This window comes from Capra hircus, chromosome 22 (assembly GCF_001704415.2).
Source record: "Capra hircus breed San Clemente chromosome 22, ASM170441v1, whole genome shotgun sequence".
NCBI lineage: Eukaryota > Metazoa > Chordata > Mammalia > Artiodactyla > Bovidae > Capra > Capra hircus.
In genome coordinates this window covers 18460632-18483411 of record NC_030829.1, presented here as the reverse complement: position 1 = coordinate 18483411, position 22780 = coordinate 18460632, and the positions used below count along the sequence as shown (strand labels likewise).

The window sequence follows — 22780 nt, the reverse complement described above, 5'->3', positions numbered from 1 at the left end:
TACAGTAGCCGTTAGCTCCCTGTGGCTACTGAATTAACTTGAAGTAAATAAGTTGAAAAACGTGTTCTTTGGTTGCAATGGCACATTCTAAGTGGTCAGTGAGTACCTGTGACCTAGTGTCTACTCTACTGGAGAGCAAAGATGCAGTACACGGAAATCATCACAGAAGTCTACTGGACAGCTGAGCCATAGCTTAGGAAAAATAGAGGATAAGCACTTCCTTTACAGGAGAGAGACATGTTGTTCTCAGCAGTCTCTGTTGACTGTGAAAACAGTCTTTGGACTTTCTCTGGGAGCAGTGGGGCCGATTTCTTTTGTAGCATCTTGTCAAGAGTGGTTTCCAGTGTGAAATATGCAATCATCATTGTCAGTTTAAAAAAAAAAGTTTTCTGAAAACGGTTCTCTCTCACTTGGCACAGTTCCCCATTCCTTTCATACACTCTTTTAATTGCTGTATCTGTTCATTCTATAGTTGCACATACTTCTCGAAAAGCAGGCCAGGTGGCAACTTCATACCCATCACATGTCTTGCAGTAGAACCCCGTGGCTACTGGAGAGGATGATTTTCTTAACCGCCACTCAGAGGGGACTGGTGGGAATGTTTCCCTGTCAGGTCAGTACTGCTCGGAAAGAGAAGCGAAGTTAAATATTTAGAGATAGAGACACAGGCCTTTGCTCCATCTCAGGAAGCAAGTTTCATTGGTGAATGGTCAATTGTGAATTCTAATGTTGGCTGGAAAATGCTTGGTCCTTTTCCTTAGAGTCAAATTGCCATGTCTTGTTTGTCCTATGTCTGGTTAGTCCCTGATATCATTGCCTGGCAGGTGCTTTGTGAATGTTTGAGAGTGAGAGAAAAACAAAGGCAAAGCAAAAGATGTCCAACATTTCTAACAAGTAAAAGTTTTATGTGCATCATGGACAGTTAGTGATGTTCTGCATGACCCAGAGGAGTCTTTGCTGCCGATTTATATTTTGGGAGAACTTCTACTATAAAACTAGCTTGGGAAGTTGGGAACAATAGCCTGTGAAATGTCCTTAATCTCAGGCCAGTTCTATCAAACTGGTTGAATGCACTACAGCTCTGCTGCAGAGAAACCTCTCCCAGTATTTCCAATGCTCTTCAAGACCTCAAGATATAAAAGGGTGGCATAGGGAGAGGAAGAGCAAAAACTTTCCCTTCCTATTTTTGAATTTTCTAAATTGGGTTGGCCAAAAAGTTCATTCAGATTTCCTGTAACATCATACAAAAACCAAAATGAGCTTTTTAGCCAATCCAATAAAACAAAACAAAATAAAATTGATACTATGGGTAACTAAATACTCTCAATAGAAGAGTATCAATGAGTCTATGTTTCAGAAAAAGATTTTTTTAAATCCACACAATTGAAATCACATCAACAACTAATGCTTACAGTCCACTCACCTTTATATGACATTTCAGCATTTCAAAGTTGGGTTTTAACATGCAGTTACACAGACAGCATCTTATTTCATTATCAGGGTGTCACAATGCGGCAGGTGGCCTCACCTCACATATAGGTGCATAAACAATAGCTCCGGGGGTTACAAAAATTGGGCAAGGTGTTAGTGATGGAAGAGGCGTTAGAAGCCATTCTGACCCCATTACACCCTTGCATCCTTTCATTAAAGAAGTGCAATATCTTAGGACTGACAAGTTCATCTTTAAGCAAAGGAGAGAGAGAGAGGAAAAAAAAATCCCTCATTATAGAAGATTTAGATTATAGTGCAATCTGAAAAAAAAAAATTGTTTTTCCTGTAGATAATCACCAGCTCTGAGTAGCCACTGGGTCACCTTATCTACGAAAAGGTATACAGCTCAGCCAGGATGGAGAATAAAGATGGATGGCTATAGGAGGAGGGGAGAATTATTAACACCAGATAAAAATGCAGGCCGTTTATCTCTCCAAGGCCAGGAGGGTGGTGCGGCTGGAGATGTGTGTTCTGTGTGTGATGGGAGGAAACAGGGCTCTGCTGGCACTATTTTAGCTGGTACCTTTCGATGCGGTTACCACACGGGTGATAAAGACACCACAGAAGCCCAATTTAAATCCAAGTGTCTTATACTTAATCAAATAGCTTTGTGAGGCTGATTAAAGAGATTAAATTAAGTCTGAAAAGAAAGGGAGACATTTCCACATTTTCTCATCGACTAGTCTTGTTTCTAATGGAGCCTGACTGCATCCACCCCACATGATTTATGGAATACTTACTGCTGTCAGGGTCTGGGTGCATAGAGTGGAGACACAGCAAGCTGCTACTCCTCCAGTATTTTATATCATCCACAGGAGAAGGGAGAACAGCTAGCCTTATTAGACATGATACACGGATGCATGATAGAAGTGTGTGAAAAGGGCTGGGGACTTCTCCAGTGGTCCAGGGGCTAAGAGTTCAGGTTCCCAACGCAGGACCTGGGTTCAGTCCCTGGTCAGTGAACTGAAGGCTGTGAACTAGATCCCACATGCCCCAAGTCAAGATCCTGTGTGCTGCAACCAAGACCTGGTGCAGCCAAATAAATAAACATTAACAGAGGGCTCAAAGTGGTCCTTGGCTCTCATGAGGGGGACAGGAGGACATTTTCACTGTGGCTTAAAGAATGGGGCAGTATGGGAGAGGGTGTCCCAGACAGAGGGAGGGGAAGTGAAAATGACAGACAAGTGATGGAATGGTAGCAGTATCATCAGCAGTGCTGTGTTAACAGACCTTGAGTGTTTTCCATGGACACACCAGTGTTCAAATACTTAACATCTATTAGCTCATTTAATCGTAAGAACCTCCTCAGACAGGCATCATTAGGCCCATTTTACAGATCAGGGAAGTTAGGCACAGAGATGTTAAGTAACTTCCCCAAAGCCACCAGGAAGTAGAGAATCCAGTTACAAGCTCAGCCGTCTGGGCCCCAAGGATTCTGACCAATGCAGTGCCTTCCAGGGATAGGTATGTGGTGTGTTTGAGGAAGATCCATTTTCCAGTTGAGCTAGACTGCAGAGCTTCTCAACCCCAGCACCAGTGACATTTGGGACTGGACAGCTGTTTGCGGCGGGGGGCTGTCTGTCAGGGGCGATGTTCGTAGAAGGTTTAGCAGCACCCCTGGCCTTTGTCCACTAGAAAAAGATGCCTGTGGCATCTCTATCCTGCAGTTGTGCACATCAGCGATACCTCCAGACACTGCCCAGTGTTCTCAGGGGCACAACTGCCCCAGTTAGGAATCACTGGACAAACGTCTGATGTGTGAGATCCGAGAGAGGCAGGAAAACGTTACCAGAGCCCCACTGTGAATATCCTCCAGGTCTATGCTGAAGGCTGTGAGAATGCAGACTACAGAAGGAAAGGTGCCACCTGGGGTTTAGTAAGTGAGGAGCTTCAGAAAAGATATAGCTTGCAAAAGCATCAGGGCAGGAGGTCCTGTGGGAGTCAACACAGACTTCTGAGTCCTCAGGTTAGGAGCAGGATGTGTTCTCAGGCTTTATAAATTATATGTTCAAAAATCCTAAAGCTAAAGATAGCAAAGGATAACATACAAGAACAGAGGACAAGTCCAGGCAGTCATTTCACCCACTGGTCCTTGGAATGCAGCCAATCTCTGACCCAAAACCTCAGAACTCCAAGTTTCATTTTAGGTAAGAAAGCTCCTGGATCTGGGGGGAAAAAGAAAAACCAACCATTCCGTTTTCCTAAGAGGCTGCAATGTCAGATCGCATGGCACTGTATAAGTGTGAACACAGTTGTGGTTCTGTCAGATTCAGAGAGTACACTTCTGCATAAATATACTGGACACTTGGAAAGAAAAAACAATGGAAACATTTTCTCCCCAAGTTTCTGTGTGTGCTAAGCCGCTTCAGTCATGTCCGACTCTTTGCGACCCCATGGACTGTAGCCCACCAGGCTCCTCTGTCCATGGGATTCTCCAGGCAAGAATACTGGAGTGAGTTACCATTTCCTTTTCCAGGGGCTCTTCCCGACCTAGGGACTGAACATATGTCTCTTATGTCTCCTGCACTGACAGGCAGGTCTCTTTATCACTAGCGCCAGACAATTGCAAGCCAAGGAGGTTTATGATCAGAACAGCAATTTTATAAACAGGAATAAAAGGTGTATGAACCTTCTAAATATTCTACAATAAACATACTACTTTTGTAAAGCCAAAGATGGTTTTAAAATTATCTAACTCAGAATTGTACCTCATGATAAACACCCAGCTAATTAAACAATTACATCCATTCCGCAAGCATCCTTCTTTGCTATTACCTGTTTTGATTTCTAGTGAGTTCTTTTTCATGTCATTGGGAAGGATTAGACAGAAGTATTTTCTTGGCCCTCTTTACAAAGCTGCCATGACCATTTTGAACCTGGTGCAGTTGCAAGCTTCTGGCTTACTTCCTAGTTTTTAAGATGGAATTCTCTTGGGGAAAAAATAACTTGATTGCCTAAAGAAAAGTAACCCAATCTCTGAGAAAGCCAACAACACATCTCTGACAGAAAGCCATCCAAGGGTCAGGGCCCAGAGCTTTGCAATCAGACATGGCATAACTTTGAGGCCAATATCTTCCCATCTCAGCTGTCTTATCTGGCAATGCAGGATGTGAATAACTTCATTAATCAGGTTCTTTCAAGGCTGCATGAGGTGGCTGGTCTGAACTATATGATCAGGAGTACAGCTCACATTCAGTCCTAGGTATCCCTTCTGATCCAGAACTTATAAGATAAGAGAATCATTCAGGACTTTGGGAGATCACACCAACCTTGCAGTCTCTTGGAGATGTTTCTTGTGTTTCTTGGCGATAAGGAAACGACCTACCTTCTATAAGAGGACATCCCAGTTACTTTGTGAACCTCTCACAAGTTAAGGATAAAACTGCCCCCACAACCCATCTCACTTTGGTCCCAACGAGATGCTGGAATTGTGAGATCCAAGCCTCTCTCTCAATAGCCGTGCTCCCGGGAATAATCTCAGACTCCTGGCTCGCACTATAGTGGAAAAAGATGTAGTAGAGAATGCTGTCTCTTCAACAGCCTTGTTTAGGAAAAAAAAAAAGATTCTCAAGTAGAATGGTGAAGTCAAGTTCAGGCATTAGACTAATACTTTGAAATTTTAAATTTCAAGCTTTACAGTTTGTCTTTGAAGAAAAATGCTAAGCTTTTAGATTCTTCATAAGTATTAAATAGGTTTAATCATAAATACCCTGCAATATGTGCTTTGTTCCTTTTATTTGGAGTCAAATTGAAATTTCCAATTAAACAAGATAAATTATACACAGCAGCCATTGTAACGGAAAAACAGCTACCAAGGCGTTTAGTTTCTGTACTGATGAAAGGCATGTAAAGACATCAAAACTCAAACATCTGCAAGGCACTGTTGGGAAAAGGCGACACTGCATGATGCCTTGTGACATTTTAAGGGCAGCAGACAGCTGGTGTGAGTGTAAGCAGTTTTAAGATGTCAGGAAGAAATTCAGATCACAGGATAGGGGATCAGCCCTCATTTCATAGGTGACTTCTTCCTTTGCTTCAAAAGTGAAAACACTTTCTTCTTCTCTAAGACAGATGTTAACAGAACAGAAGGCAAGCAGCCAGAAAGAGGAATGGACAAACTCCCGAGAGGGCAGTGAAAATGAGGCTCCCCCACCTCGTCTCCTCCAGAGAAACAGGAGCGTGAAATTGTTCAGACCATCTGGGGACTCGGTCGCTGGGTGTGGGGTGGGGCTTGTGTGCTTAGGGCTGTGCAGTAGTGAGGGGCTTAGACAGAACAACAGTTGGGACATTTGTTGGCATGCTGCCCAGCCTTGCCCTGAAGATGCTTTTCCTTCTTAACACCAAGGCTCCTCCTTGGCCATTGGAGGCCTGGGCCTAGGAGCTCACACAGAAGATACATGATGTGTGGTTGTCTCTATTTCACATCATCCCTTCTGGCCTCAATAACAGTTGGAGGAGGAGTGTAATCCAACCAATAGTATGAGTTTCATTCATCAAACTCCTGCTTAGCCTAAAGAGTGAATGGTCAGTGAACAGGGATCCCTAAAGGAAGATGCTTTTCACCAGAATTGTTCAGAAATCAAACCCTAGGTTGAACAGAGCACAGTTCAGTTCAGTTCAGTCGCTCAGCCATGTCCAGCTCTTTGTGACCCCATGAACCGCAGCACGCCAGGCCTCCCTGTCCATCAGATATCAAACTCTAGGTTGAAGAGAGCACAGAACAGTTCATGAAAACCCAGTCTGCTAATTACCATCTCCGGTTAGAGAGTTCCAGATGCTTAGCTTTATGGTGATAGGAGCTGTTCTCTTCCTTCTTGTTGCTGCATGTTCACCGCTGAGCACTGTCTCTGGCAGGTGGTAGCTGGACAGTCCACCTTTAGAACTAATACATAAAATACACCAGGAGTGGTGACGCTAGTACTTTTAACTAACATTAACATGACCCTGTGGATTCTGTAGAAGCAGAGGGTAAGAGCAGAGGAGGAAGAGAAAGAAAAGTTTTTCTTCTTGCTTTTCCTATTTAACTGAGAGCCAAGCTTCTGCTCTGAGGGGAAAGTGAAGCCTCAGCAAAAATGCAAAGAGAATCCAAGTAACTCATTCTGGACACTTCTGCGTGTGCAGTCCCAGGTCCTAGCAGTTAAGGAATAATTGAAGAGCTTCTCAAACTCTAATGTCCATGTGATCACCCAAGGATACTGTTAAGTTGCAGCTACAGAGATGCATCAGTTCAGCATGTGTCTAACAAGTTCCTGGGCGATGCCCTCAGTGAAGGTCTTTGGATTGCATTTGGGATTGCATGGGCTGAAGGGATGCTGAAGGAAAATGCCGATTATGCCCAAATTTCCCCAAACATGCTGACTTTAAAGCCTAACTCTTATGAAAGATGTGAGTCCACTAGACACCAGCATTTAATCTAGCCTCATGGAGTCACCTTATAATTAAATAGTGAATGTGAAAACTTGGTGTCATTCAACTGGCTATTGTTACGTGAAAGTGTTTCTGTCTCAGCAAAAAACATAAAAATATGGCAAGTTGTAATTTCACTTACAAGATGTTTGAGGTTATTTTCGCAAGGATAATGGCACTTGCACCTAAAGTAATAAAAAGATAAATAATAACATATTCAAGACCCATCTGCACTGTCCTATATACCGATCTTAATTACAGACTGTACATTTTCATCTAATTGCGAATAGTAAGTCAGCTCTGGAATAATTAGGAGGAGGAAGACTTATCACCGTTGGAACAGAGTACGCAAACACTTTTGTTTTTTTCAAATGTCACTATGACATTAAAAGAAATTCAGAAGAGAAAGACAGTAATAACAAAGTGAATACAAATATTAGTCCAAGATCGAAGTCTAGGAAAGGGGGCTCAGATGATCCCTGGCTGAAATACAGATGTTCTGACGCTTTGGTTCTTAGCACTGGCTGTCCCCTGGAAGCACCTGGAGACCTTTTAACCTACACCCATGCCTGGACCCCACCACCCCAGGTTCTAGGTTGTTACATTAGGATGGGGTGTGGGCAGCTAGAGTTAAACATCTCCCCCAGTGAGTCTACTGGCAGCCAGGACAGAGACCTTTGCTCTCATGTAGAATATCTCCATCGTGGTCCCCAACCAGCAAGATCCGCATCACCTGGGGACGCAGGCCAAGCGCACATTCTTGGCCTCTCCCTGGACCTGCTAAAGCAGAGGTCCTAGGCTTGGGACCCATTCACTGGTATTTCAACCCGTTCTCAGGGTGAGCCTGGTGTGTGCTCCTGGAAGTTTTTCCCTGAGAATTCTGAGGGCCCTGTGCTTCTCACCCAGATATTCTTATGTGGGGCTGCTGAAGTATCTCACATAGAGACCTCCCTGCTGGATAGCTTACAGCCTGGGCTCTGGTGTTAATTCCAGATACCACCACCTCCAGTCTGGGAGTCTCAGTAAAGGAAGGAAACCTAAGGTCACTTAATTAAAGATTTAATGGCTACTATGTTACCCCCCAAATATGATCTTGTATAACAGGCTTGAATATTTTTATGATAAGAAACTTGCCAGTATCTGGTCTACTCCTGTTCATCTTCAGATGCTCACTAGGTACAGACTCTCTACTCAAAGTATTTACAAAGATGACTCGTTTACGCTTGGCCATGGTCTCCCACGATGAATGCTGTAATCTGAATTTGACCCCTGCCCAAAATGCATGTCAGGGAGGTTTTGAGATATGTGACGGTCGTGTGGTTTCTTACAAAATGTACACCAAATTCTTTGCCTTGAGAACACATAGAAAGTTCATTTTTTCAGCCCCAATTACTTAAAAGCTGTTGTTAGAAAGCCAAACCGATGGTTTACATTCTCTTGCCTCCAAGATAAATATCCTTTGCTGGTGGTGGTTTAGTCGCTAAGTCATGTCTGACTCTTGTGACCCCGTGGACTATATGTAGCCTGCCAGGCTCCTCTGTCCATGAGATTCTCTAGGCAAGAAAATTGGAGTGGACTGCCATTTCCTTCTCCAGAGGATCTTCCCAACCCAGGAATCGAACCCAGGTCGCCTGCATCTCAGGCAGGTCCTTTGCTCCTCGTGCCCAGTATCTAGGACTCTCACCCCTGCTGGGTTCAATTGATCAGCACACAAAACAGCAAGACTGCTAGTACACCATTCACACATTCCATGTACACATTAGAACGATACTTTTCCATGTCTTGTTGGCACATGTAAAAAAAGATAATATTCATAAGGCATATTTGGTAAACTGAAGAAGATTTGGGGGAATCTATATAAAACTTATCTAAAAATCCATATTATTTATAAGTATATTACTCAATAATCAAAAGCTTCAAAGAAGAGGTTAAATATTGAATTTGTATCAAATTTGAAAACCTAACATTTTCCATTTTTTAAATGAAAATTTGGGCTTCCTTTCATGAAGAGATAGTTCCTAGCAACTTAAATACACAAAATGGCTATGAACAATTCCCTGTTAAGACTTTGATGATGATCTCTTCAAATTCTTAATAGAGAATATTAATGAAAAACTTTGTATGAGGAGATGTTCAAAAGTTTGAAAGCATTTTTTTACAATAATTCAGAATTGTGTAATAGCCAAATCTGTATTTAAGGAATACAATCACTTCTTAATTAAAAAAAAGTAATACTAAAATGTCTTGTTCACATTTTGTGAACACATTATTTGTGACCAATAATGTGAACACATTTTGAATTCAGTTCACGCGTTTTTCCTCTCAAGCGTTTTAAATAATCATGATGTTTTAATTCTTTGGTGCACTTGTACTGTTAGAGCGGTTACCACATTAGCATGCCTCCAGACGTGTGCATCAGTCACAAGTGGACAGAAGTATCGACGCATGCGTGAATGCAAATACAGGGGTAGAATATACGGGTGTGGACCGGCAAGGAGGCCCACCGGCCATGGTGCTCGGACGATCCCAACGCATGGTTCCCTGGGCACATCAACCGTGACCCCCTCTCGGAGCTCCATGGGCTCCTGCCCTCCCCAGGAAGTGGCACGTGATACAATGAACCTTATATCCAGGTCGGGGAGCACCCTGGCCTAGCCTCCTGAGAGAATGGGGAGAACTGTTACTCATTTACTTCACGCTTCGCCTTTGGGAACCTGAGATAAGTCAGATTTCCTTCTCTGTTCAGAGAGCCCTAAAGGACGCCCCTAACTCCCAGACTGGTTTCTTGTCGTTGGCTTGATACACTTTACTGGTTATCTCAGGCCTCAACTAGCTGCTGCAAAAGGGATTATTTCATCAGGATACTGCATTTCTGGAGCCCAAGATGGCAACACCCTGGTCAGCTGTCCTACTCATGTCATCCTCGGACATCAAGCGCATTTTTCTGAAAGGAGTGACTCAGGAAAAGTCCACTAAGACGAAAATACCTGAAAGCACCTCCTAGGTGCAAACCATGATCTTGGATGGCTATGTTATTATACCATCACTCTTTCTGACTAATATTCAGTCCCCAAAGGACTGCTGCAAGAATCCTGCCGACATCACTATCTGAATAAAGCTCGGTCTGAAGCCCACCTGCCTCAAAGTGACCTGAAGCTCTTCCTAAAAGTTCAGACCCATTGATACACCCAAATTCAAATTACCCAGTCTAGTTGGGGATGCAGATGATCAGCTTATGGCTAATAGATATGAAACTACAACTATGAGAATACTTTGCAAACAAGAAATACAGGGAACTAGGAAGATCAAGAAGTACTGGCTACACAGATCAACAGTAGCTTTTTTCTTCTCATTTAAGTCATTTAATTGGAGGCTAATTACTTTCTAATATTGTGGAGGTTTTTGCCATGTGTCTATTATGTCTGTTAGTGGCTCTGTCACGTCCAGCTCTTTGCAACCCCATGGACTGTAGCCCACCAGACTTCTCTGTCCATGGAATTCTCCAGGCAAGAATAGTGGAGTGGACTGCCATTCCCTTCTCCAGAGGAACTTCACAATCCAGGGATCAAACCCTGGTCTCCTGTGACGCACGCAGATTCTTCACCATTTGAGCTACAGGGAAGTCTGTGGGTTTTGCCAGACATTGACATGAATCAGCCATGGGTGTACATGTGTCCCCTGCTCCCGAACCCCCTCCTACCTCCCTCCCCATCCCATGCCTCTAGGTTGTCCCAGTGCAACAGCTTTGAGCACCTTGCTTCATGCATTGAACTTCAACTGCTGATCTGTTTCACAGATGGTAATATACATGTTTTAATGCTATTCTCGCAAATCATCCCACCCTCGCCTTCTCCCACAGAGTCCAAAAGTCTGTTCTTTATCTCTGTATCTCCTTTTCTGTCTCGCATTTAGGGTCATCATTACCATCTTTCTAAATTCCATATATATGCATTAATATACTACATTGGTGTTTTTCTTTCTGACTTACTTCACTCTGTAGAATAGGCTCCAGTTTCATCCACCTCATTAGAACTGATTCAAATGTATTCTTTTAAATAGCTGAGTAATATTGCATTATGTATATGCACCACAACTTTCTTACAGTAGCTTTTTTAAGGCTTGGTCAAGGGATGTGTGGGCTTCCCCAGTGACTCAGTGGTAAAGTATCCACCTGGCAATGCAAGAGATGCAGGAGGTATGGGTCAGGAAGATCCCCTGGAGGAGGAAGTGGCAATCCACTCCAGTATTCTTGCCTGGGAAATCCTATGGAGAAAGGAGCCTGGTGGGCTACCATCCATGGGGTCGCAGAAGAGTCCGCCTACTGTGCACACATGCGCACGTGAAGGATGTGTAGGCATCGGCAACACAAAGTGATGGGAAAGGCCTCCAGACAAAGAGAAGAACATGTGCAAAGGCCCTGTGGTAGGAGCGTGGCAAATACAAGAGACTGAACCAAGGTCGGTGTGACTAGAAGGAAAAGATCAAGGGCAAATGTAGTTCTTGATAAAGATCCCCGAATAATTGTCAAGTCACACAGCAATGTATAGAACAAATTAGAAACATCAGTCTTCGGTCTAAAATTGCTGCAGAATCCTTGAAAAGTTTTAAGCAAAGGAAGTGAGAATACAAAGAACAGATAATGCAGTTTATATTTTTAATATAAATCACTTCAGCAAGTGTGTGAAGTAACAGGGACATGTAGACATCTAGAATTTGGTTTGGAGTTATTTCGTTGGTTGAGGTGATGGTGTTAGCTTTGACTATAGAGGTGGTGATGGAGATTAAAATAATAGGAGATAATGCTTCAGAGGTGAAAGCAACAAGATCTGAAGATTAGTTGGCTTTCAATTCCACTTCTTCACCTGTAAGAAATTCCACTGACTTGCACTCCAGTGCTAACCTACACACTGACTGCTGTGGCCCCGGACATGCGTCAACAAAGTGGGTTGGTGCCATATTTAGAGAATGCAGTGCCTGGAATCAGTTGGTTGGATCTGTTATCACTTAACTGTGCTTTGAAGTGGAGGGTAATCTCCCCAATTCATAAGGCCAATTGTTTCATGAACTTTATGAAGATACCTCTATGTTTGCATCTCTATATTATATGCATGACCCTATGCATTACTTTATATTTGTGAAGAGTTTAGGTCAGTTACAATGTTTAGGAGGAGCAGTCCTCAAAACTGCCCCTGCTCTTATACAAAATGCAATCCTGGAGTATCCCCAAACCACCCTGAGACTGGTTAATTTGCTAGAAAGCCTTGCTGAAAGCTGTTAGACTCACAGCTATGGTTTATTATGTGAAAAGGACCCAGATTAAAATCAGGCAATAGAAGAAGTGCATAGCACAGAGTCCAGGAGACAAGCCACACAGGGAGCTTTCACTGTCCTCTCCCTGATGGCGTCAAGATGCATGAATGCACCACAATCACAACAAAGGATGTTCACTCCAACCTCGCTGTTCAGAGTCTCAGTTAGGGCTCCCTTCTATCTGCATGACTGACTGACTGACTGTAGGGTTGAACTCAGTCTCCAGGTCAACTGATATGACCCAAAGTTCCCTAAATCACATTGTTACTATCTGGATAGCCTAAGGCATCCAGGCAAACACATGTTTCATCCCAGGATCCACTAACAAAAAGTCAGACCTCTTTTTTCGGCAAGGTTTAATTATTTATAATATGCAAATAACATCAAAAGCTAACGATTTATGCCACTAGCAGTAGAAAAGTAATTCAAGTTAATATTGCATTGAAATGAGGGGATAAATTTGTAGAAATATGCTCTTTTTCTTATAAAAAGTAGACTACACAAACCAAGGTTAGATCCCACATTACCCAGAATTAGTTTTGTTATCTGTTAGAAAGCGTCCCATAAGAATTTCTCTGTTTTTCTTTACTGACCTCAAAATCCTACTTCCTGTGGCCAACTAGGGAAAGTGCAGTTTTTTAAATCGCTGAAGAGGGAAGTTTATTTTAGCATTTTTATCTTATTTCTCTAAATTCTGAGTTTCTTGATTTAGTCATTTCTTGCTTATTGTACCGGTTAATGGGCCAGATTCTAAGGTCTTTCATTCATTTGGCTGAGGAAAAACCACAGGGAAACAGAGAGACAGGATGGTTTCCTGTTTAGCATAACTACTGCAGACACCTTGCCACTTAGTAACATCCAACAGTTTCCAGAGTAAGTTGGCACAGTCACTGATACTCAATCTATTTTTTAACTGATATCATCAATTTTAAAGAAAGAAGAAAATATTATTTACAAGATACCAGCAGATGGTGGAACCATTATGGTCACCAGAAGTTTCCAGAACCATTTGGGCCAGATGCCTCCAGAGCATGCCTTGGAACTACTCTGACACTTGCTGTCTCTGAACATGGAATGTGAAGTCCACAAATCAAGGTAAATTGGAAGTGGTCAAACAGGAGGTGGCAAGAGTAAACATCAACATCTTAGCAATCAGTGAACTAAAATGGAGAGAAATGGGCAAATTTAATTCAAATGACCATTATATCTACTACTGTGGGCAAAAATCCCTTAGAAGAAATGGAGTAGCCCTCCATAGTTAACAAGAGAGTTTGAAATGCAGTATTTGGGTGCAGTCTCAAAAATGACAGAATGATCTTGGTTCATTTCCAAGGCACCCATTCAACATCACCATAATCCAAGTCTATGCCCCAGCCAATAATGCCGAGCTAAAGTTGAACTGTTCTATGAAGAACTAGTCATAGCAAACTGGTCACAGCAAGCAAACTGGTCATAGCAAATACCCTTGTCCAACTACACAAGAGAGGACTGAACATCCCTAGATGGTCAATACCAAAATCAGATTGGTTATATTCTTTGCAGGGGAAGATGGAGAAGCTCTATACAGTTGGCAAAAATAAGACCTAGAGTTGATTTTGGCTCAGATCATGAGCTGCTTTTTGAAAAACTCAGGCTTAAATTGAAGTAAGTAGGGAAAACCACTAGGCCATTCAGGTAGGTATGATCTTACAATTATACAGTGGATGTGACACAAGGATTCAAGGGATTAGATCTAGTAGACAGAGTGCCTGAAGAACTATGGATGGAGGTTCATAACACTGTACAGGAGGTGGTGACCTAAACCATCCCTAAGAAAAAGAAATGCAAGAACACAAAATGGTTGTCTGAGGAAGCTCATAAATAGCTGAGGAAAGAAGAGAAGGTAAAAGCAAGGGAAAAAGGGAACAATACATACAACTAAATGCAGAGTTCTGGAGAATAACAAGGAGGGATAAGAAGGCCTTCTTAAGTGAAGAATGCAAAGAAGCAGAGGAAACAATAGAATGGGAAGGACTAGAGAACTCCAAGAAAATTGGAGAGATCAAGGGAACACTGCATGTAAGGATGGGTACAATAAGGACAGAAATAGTAAAGACCTAACTAAGAAGCAGAAGAGATTAAAAAGAGGTAGCAAGAATACACAGAAGAACTATACAAAAAAGATCTTAATGACCCGGAGAGCCACGATGGTGTGGTCATACACCTAGAGCCAGACACCCTGGGATGTGAAGTCACGTGAGCCTTAGGGAGCATTACTATGAACAAAGCTAGTGGAGGTGATGGAACATCAGGGTGAGCTGTTTCAAATTCTAAAAGATGATGCTGTGAAAGTGCTATGCTCCATATGTCAGCAAATTTGGAAACTCAGCAGTGGCCACAGGACTGGAAACGATCAGTGTTCACTCCAATCCCAAAGGGCAATGCCAAAGAGTGTTCAGACTGCTGTGCAATTGCACTTGTTTCACATGCTAACACGGTAATGCTCAAAATTCTCCAATCTGGGCTTCAGCAATATGGGAACAGAGAACTTCCAGATGCACAAGCTGGATTTAGAAAAGGCAAAGGAACCAGAGATAAAACTACCAACATTTGTTGGGTCATAGAGAAAACAAGGGAATTCCAGGAAAAACATATACTTCTGCTTTGTTGACTACGCTAAAGCCTTTGACAGTGTTGATCACAACAAACTCTGGAAAATTATTAAACAGCTGGTAATGCCAGACCACCTTACCTGTCTCCTGAGAAACCTATATATGCAGGTCATGAAACAACAGTTAGAACCGGACATGAAACAATGGACAGGTTCCAAATTGGAAAAGCAATATGTCAAGGATGTATATTGTCACCCTGCTTATTGAACTTCTGTGAAGAATACATCATGTGAAATGCCAGGCTGGAGGAATCACAAGCTGGAATCAAGACTGACAAAAGAAATATCAACAACCTCAGATATGGAGATGATACTACTCTAATGGCAGAAAGTGAATATAAACTAAAGAGCCTCATGATTATGGTAAAAGAGGAGAATGAAAAGGCTGGGCTTAAAACTCAACATTCAAAAAACTAAGATTATGGCATCTGTCCCATCAATTCATGGCAAATAGACGGGGAAAAAGTGGAAACAGTGACAGACTGTATTTTCTTGGGCTCCAAAATCACTGCAGATGGTGACTGCTGCCACAAGATTAAAAGACACCTGCTCCTTGAAGGAAAAGAATCCACCTGGAGAGGGTTAACTAGAATGAAGACTTTGAGGTAGTAGTGATGGTCAGAAAACATTCATCTGTGTGACATCTGATGTCCTAGGGTTGGACAATATCTCCCAGCTTATTCAGCAATCTCCAGTGGACCTAAGAAGGTACCTGGGACCAGGTGTGCCTAGCAGGGTACATTGGGTTGAGCTTTCTTTCTCAAGGAAAACATTACATATAATTTATATAGCAATATCAATATTATAATATTGTCTATTATTTATGCATTTTTTGATATATATATATATATATATAAACATCTAATTTTAACATTGCAAATCATGTTTTAAACATGACATTGGGTCATCAGGAAGTAGCCCAGAGAGTAAGGGGCTGTTGAGGTTGCTGCATGGGCCCCTCTCCTCTGTATCAACCAGAGCAACTTCTCCATCTTCTGATATACATATATGTGTGTGTATGTGAGTGTGTGTGTGAATATGTGTGTGTATATATATATATGTCAGAGAAGGCAATGGCACCCCACTCCAGCACTCTTGCCTGGAAAATCCCATGGACGGAGGAGCCTGGTGGGCCACAGTCCAGGGGGTCGCTAAGAGTCGGACAATGACTGAGCGACTTCACTTTCACTTTTCATTTTCATACATTGGAGAAGGAAATGGCAACCCACTCCAGTGTTCTCGCCTGGAGAATCCCAGGGACAGGGGAGCGTTATGGGCTGCCGTCTATGGGGTCGCACAGAGTCAGACACGACTGAAGCGACTTAGCAGCAGCAGCAGCATACACATATGTATGAATACAAATATGTATGTGTATATAATATATATAAAATATGTATGTGTGTATATATATATCAAATATATATGTGTATATATATACACACACACACACATATCTGTTGTCATTGTTTGTTTTTGGCTTCCCAAGTAGGATTCATTTGAGTTCAGATTCTAAACAAGTTTGAAAGCTTCTGATTTCAATAAGCAGCTCAGTATTTCTCAAACTCCCTGCTTTGGTATAGAGACACTTATTTGAGGGGTTCTGGGATTCCCAGGTGGCGCCAGTGGAACTTGCCTGTCAGTGTAGGAGACATAGAGGTGCGGGTTCGATCCCTGGGTGAGGAAGATCCCCTAGAGAAGGGCATGGGAACCACTCCAGTATTCTTGCCTGGAGAATCCCATGGACAGAGGAGCTTGGTGGGCTACAGTCCATGGGGTCACAAAGAGTCGGACATGACTGAAGTGACTGAGCAGGCACTCACCCTATAACTTCTGAACCCCTTTTTCTCCATAAGAGGGAGCTGGTACCCACAGAGGGCAGTAAATAGGTCAGTGCAGATGGACCACTGGCCTATTCTGGGCTCTACTCTCACTCTCCATATTTCAGCCTTGGGATGCACATTAGCTACTCCCTTCTGCCTGTCCCAAGCTCCTTTTTTCTCTGTCACCTGTGGTTGTTCTAAGAATCCGACAGACCCTGGGATGGGACCTCTGGATTCTAAATGCTGACCAGCTGCACTGAAGTATAAGACTCATATTATTTCATTCATTTCTAACTTAAGCATACATTTTTCAAAGAGGTTCAGTGTATCTCCTTATGAAGTACATTTAAATAACCATAATTAGCCTCATTATCTGGGCAAAACAATGCCTAATGGCACAGATCTGAAGCTATTTTCATAAAATAAAAAAAGACTCTCAGACTTGAGAACTCCCCAGGACCCATTTTGCTGCAGCAAAAGGTTCTGCACCCAGTCGAACCCTGTCACTCACAAACCAGCCATCGCTGGAGGCTACTAGCCATTCTCATTAAAGGTGATTTCAGGCTGCCGTATTTCACCTTGCCACTCATGTTGTTCCTGGGTCCTTGCTGGATGGCACCACAAGGACTATTTCAGGATGCCAGCCAGAGCCCCAGACCTGAAGGATAAACCTGGATATTCCAGAGTAGGCAGTATCTCCCTAAATGACAGGGTGGAATAAGGAATCTTGGGTGTTGGTTCTACAAGACAAGCAACGCTTAGTAGAAGATGCTGGGCTCTTTCTTTCCCCTGACTCAGGCTTCTGCTCCACTGAGTAGGATATGTTTGTCCAGCCTCATCAGCTTGGGATGGCAATATCCTTGTAAGATATCAGCCTGGTCTCATCTCTCCCAACTCCCCACGTGAATGAAGTCGGAAGGCAGCACAAAGCGTCTTAGGACCTGAGCCCTGTAGAAAGCTTGCACTCATCCTGAATGCGGTACTAAACCAAGGAGACTTGGGGACGGGATGATGGCACAGCTTCACTTTAAACACATGAAGCAAAGAATAGAGAATGTGGCAGCCATTTCGGTACCTCAGACTAAAGACTGAAATCCGACCTGGGTCCATGTCTGATCTACCAACTTTTATGAATTGCACAGTCTGGTGTGAAATGTAAGTTCTCCTTTTAATTACATGTGCCATCGAGGTCAAGCCTGATAAACAGAACTCAATAGGGGTGTACATTTCCAGAAATGTCTGGTCGGTGGGCCAACAACAGCAGCATCACCTCGGGCTTGCTAGAAATGCATACACTGAGGCTGCATCCCACGTTAACTAGGTTGGCATCTGCAGTCTAACAAGATCTCCACGTGGTTCACAGGCACATTACAGTATGAACAGTGCTCTCTGACACCAGTCTGCTCGCCCAGTCCGCCTCATGCTCGTGTACGTCTGTGTTTATTTATCTACCCTGCAGCCTGGCCACATCAACCGATGGCCGCCAACACATCCTTCCCTCTGTGCAGAAACTCCCCTGGTGAAGAGCTGCTTGGATCCTGAAAGGCTATCACTGAGTCTACTCGTTCCCAAGTCCAAACAGACACCATCACCAGTCACAGCCAACACTGTCCAGTGGAGGCAACGGTGCTGCATGGCTTAGCTCCCACCTATGAGACGTGCAGGTGGAAAAATACTACATCAACCTTGGTTCCAAGCCAAGAGCAGATGAACAGCTACCCAGCTGGTGGCTTCTGTTTCTGGCCCAAGCACCGGCTGAACCCAAGCTTCTCCTTGCCAAAAACATGTGCATTCCAGGCTCTCACAGGACCACAAACATGCCTCTCCATTTCAGAGAGAAATGATCCATTCCTCTCACCTGCTGCTGCTGTGGGGTTTGAAGAGACTGAACGTCCCAACCAGGAATTTTTTCACCCTCACTAACAATATTTCAAGCCGAGTTTGATCCGGACATTCAAGGGTCAAGATGTTTCACATCTAATCTGTAGAGACTGGACACTTTTCCATGGATTAAGCTGATACTCTCACTTGTAGAAGTTGATGTAAACAGCCCTAACAAACACAGAGCACCTAAAAATTAAAGACAGTCTGATTCCCAATGTGCTGATTCCTTGCTCCACTTCAGTGGGGAAGGAACTTGTTTCAACCCAAACTGGTTTATGGGAAAATAAATAGATATCACATATCACGCCTCCCCCACAGCAGTATTCTGAGTTTCCTAAGGACTGGAGTGGTAGAACATGGACTTTCAAATTTTACACCCCAACAGCCAGCAGGCTGACTAGAACGCACAGCATCCATCAGTTATAGTGGCTTTCAGCGCTTCTTGTGCTTTTTATCCATTTCTTTTGTAGTCAGCCCTGCCCTTTCCATTCTATATTCTTCTCCCTGATTTATACAATCATTTTGAGAAAAAAAGTTTTCAAATTTAAAACTTGCTTACAAGAAGACTTTTTCTTTTTTAAAAAAGTTCCTTGTAAGCTAAAGGAAACTATGTTTAGAAGAGGGGCAGTTGTGGCAGGGGGGTGGTTAGACAATGTCTTTACCTCAGGGAATCAGAAAAACATTGCATACCCTTCTCCTTTGAAATCTTTTGGGGAGTGTCTGCGCAATTCTAAAGATACATAAATAGCTTCAGCTGTAGGCATTACTTGTGACCCAGCTGCTGTGTGGCGGTCAATACTTCCTTAGGTGGAAGCGTCTTAAGGAGGGCCATTATGTAATTTGTTAAAGTAGTGAAGTGGCTATATCCGTGGAATGATTACAGCACACTAAATACAGTCGATACCCATTTCTAAGGAAGCATCTTAATGTTCTAAGAGCCCGATATGCCACACATTCAGTGCTGGTGTTCCTGGTACTCAGAGGTGGCCCTGCGTGCTATTCAGCTTAAGGGACTGTGACAAGAAAATACTGTTTTTGCTATAGGAATAATGACTTAGTTGACCATGAGTAAATAAGAATGATTAAATATTACTGACTGACAATAAAATCTCTTAGAGTAAGGAAAATATATTTGTTACCTCTGAATGGAAAAAGGAGTGATGGCTAGCGAGAAATATGGAGGCCACGTGAGGATCGCCTAGACTCCCTGAGAGGTCGCTAAGGGAAGTAAGTGTTTAGAGCTCACCAGATCAGCCGGGCAAATGGCTTGCTGACGCAGCTGGGTCTTCATTACCAACTCGTATGTTTGAACCGAGGTCAAGACTCATGGGAGATTCCTTTATCAAAGATGGTGGTTAGGAAAACAGATCAGTGAGGGGTGTTTTGTAAGAACTGGCTCTGCTGCACTCCCTGGGAAGCAGTCCCTGGTCTGGTTTCTCTGGGCCCATGGAGGAAAGAGTAAGACAAGCCGCAGAGCAGGGAAGATGAGCCTGGGTTCCTGCCTCTGGACTTGTGGGAAGAGAAAAATCGAAACCGCCACCCTCCCAGAGAATAATCTTGAAATAGCCTCTGGAAGCTCTACCCCCTGGGTGTTGGGTCTGTGCAACGCCCAGAAATGGTGCCAATCTCCCTGGGGAGGTTGGTAGCATTGAGAGGCAACGGAGAGGAACACAGGGCTACTTACAGAGGTCAAACCCAACAGCTTGGTGCTCAACAAATGTTCCCTGTTAAATCTGAATAAACATTCACATCGCTCGAACAACACACAAGCCTCAGAGCATCTGTAGGTAGGACGCTCCAGAGACGCACTTCAGCTGCCCAAGCAGAACGCCCCATACCGCACTGTGCTGTACCTTGCCAAGTGAAACACCACACATGCAAAGGTTGGGGACACAAGTAAAGAACAATCCAGAACCGAGAGCCACACACAGTCCCTTAGCAAGCAAACCGGAACTTCGGAATCACTTATGGCTCCAAAATGAGTTTACAAAGGAATTCATTACACAATTCCTACTAAATGAGCAGCCTGTCCCTTACGTTTGAAGTAATTTATTTCTATACTATGTTTCCAGCTGAAATGAAGGAGATGGAAGTCTACTTGGCTATTCATCAGGAACTGATGAAATACTAATAGCAAATGCTTTTTAAAGGATTCCTAAGTGCTGGTGTTACGTGATTATTAGAACCCCTCAATGAATAGTTTCTGTTGGTATTCCTAGTGAACGGTTAAGTAAACTGAACCACAGAGGGGGGAACTGAACTCTCCGACATCACCCAGGAAGTGGCAGAGCAAGGATTCAGACTCCAGTCCCATTCCAGAGTCTGTTATTACCTCGTCCCTCTCATACATGCTGAGAGAGAGAAGACAGAACATGAGAGATTACAAATTCAGCTCTCTTTCAATTTTTTATTCACATACTTCTCTATTTTTTTCATCATCTCTCACCATATTGTGTGTGTGTGTGTGTGTGTGTGTGTGCGTGTGCGCATGCACACACTCACCTGGAGCTCCCAGGTGGCGCTAGTGCTAAAGAACTTGCCTGCCAATGCAGGAGATGTAAGAGACACAGGTTTGATCCCTGGGTGGGGAAGATCCCCTAGAGGAGGAAATGGCACCCCACTCCAAAATTCTTGCCTGGAGAATCCCATGGACAGAGGAGCCTGGTGGGCTACAGTCCATGGGGTTGCAGAGAGTCGGACACGACTGACTGAGCAAGCACACACGTGTGTGCCCTTTCCACTTTGCTCATCTCTACCTCCTCCTACAAACAAACTGCAGGACCTCAGGGTACCGCCCTGGGCCAGGCTCTCCTCCTCAGTGTTATTCCTCCCACCAAATCCTTCACCAGTATCTCCCCTTGACCCTTCCCTTCCACTGAACCTACCCTGTGTCCTAGAGTATAAGCAAAACCTCAAGGTTTAGTTCAAAAGTCCGGAGCTTTGACCAGTAGAGAGCTTTCCAACATGCTGTGGGGGATGTCTTCCTAATTCAGAGATGTGAGGAACGGAGACACACACCTCCCCACCCCCACCCCGCCCATTCACATCCCACTGACGGCGCACAAGCTGTCTCCTCTTCGTGGTCCATTCTAAAATGCCTGCTCCTCTGGCCAGCAATTCCCCACACTCATTCCATAACCACCCAAGGGCTAGGATGCACTGATTTCCCTCATTTCCATTTCTTTTGCCTACAGAAAAAATAATGCTTTTCAGAATATGAACGGGGGCCTGGAAATTGACCATTATCCACTACCATTTCCCACAAAAGTGATACTAATATTTAGGACTTCATATGTCAACTTCTCAAGGCCCAGGGCGTACATTAAGAAGAGGAGAGCATCTGTAAGCTTTTATGGAAAAGGGAATAGAGCGGGCATGGACAGAGCCGAGTTTGCTCATGCAGTGCTGCTGAGGACATTGAGATGCAAGGAAATAAACAGCCCCCGTCCAAGCTGAATACACAACATAGTTAATTTGGATACCCTAATCCCATGGGTTGAATGATTTCATTTTTTATTGTCAGTTCTGTTGCAGAAATGGATATTTGGGCTGTATTTACAGGACATCAAAACAGCCGGTTGAAAAGTAAGTGGATTCATTCAAACTGATTCCAGTAACACTCTGATTAAGTAGTGGGCAAGGGAAGGGGTGCGCAAGGCTTATTGAATTTTCTGGTTTGACGGGGTTACCTGGTAACCTCTCTTTGTTTCATCCCTTACCGTTGAAATTCTTATTTTCAAAAACATATCACTTCACTCTGTTTATTTGGTGAAGCGTGTTGAGCATGATTTAATCTTGTTTTGCTCAGATGGGAGTTCTGAAAGGGCTTTGGGTTCATTTTTTCAGACTGCTGGTGCTAACTGTAGAAAGACTGAAAGTGTAGAAATTCAGAACATTGGATATCTTCCTGGAATTCTCTTAATTTCTTGAAAATGGATTGTTCTTTTCCATCACTCTTCTCAACATGCTGATTGAAGACTGTTTTCTTCTTCCCTGTCTAAAAATGGATGAACTAGAAGCAGGCCAATTTGAGTTTTTATTTTGAAATCATCATAAAAATGTATAGAAAATACTTCCAAAACTTTGATCTTAAAAATATAATTGAAGTAAGACTAATGTCTTTCCTAGTAGATAAATGCAAAGCATAGGCTTCTTGCTGACTGCAGATTTGGAAAGATCAGGTTGACTGGAAACTTTACAGCCAGTGATAATAGAATGT

The 22780-nt window shown here is 43.3% G+C and overlaps 1 protein-coding gene across 2 annotated transcripts in view; it reads left to right on the top strand.

The window, feature by feature from the left end:
- Nucleotides 1–22780, top strand: part of GRM7 (glutamate metabotropic receptor 7) — a 931612-nt gene that overhangs the window by 893751 nt on the left and 15081 nt on the right. The gene's annotated exons all lie outside the window — the stretch shown is intronic.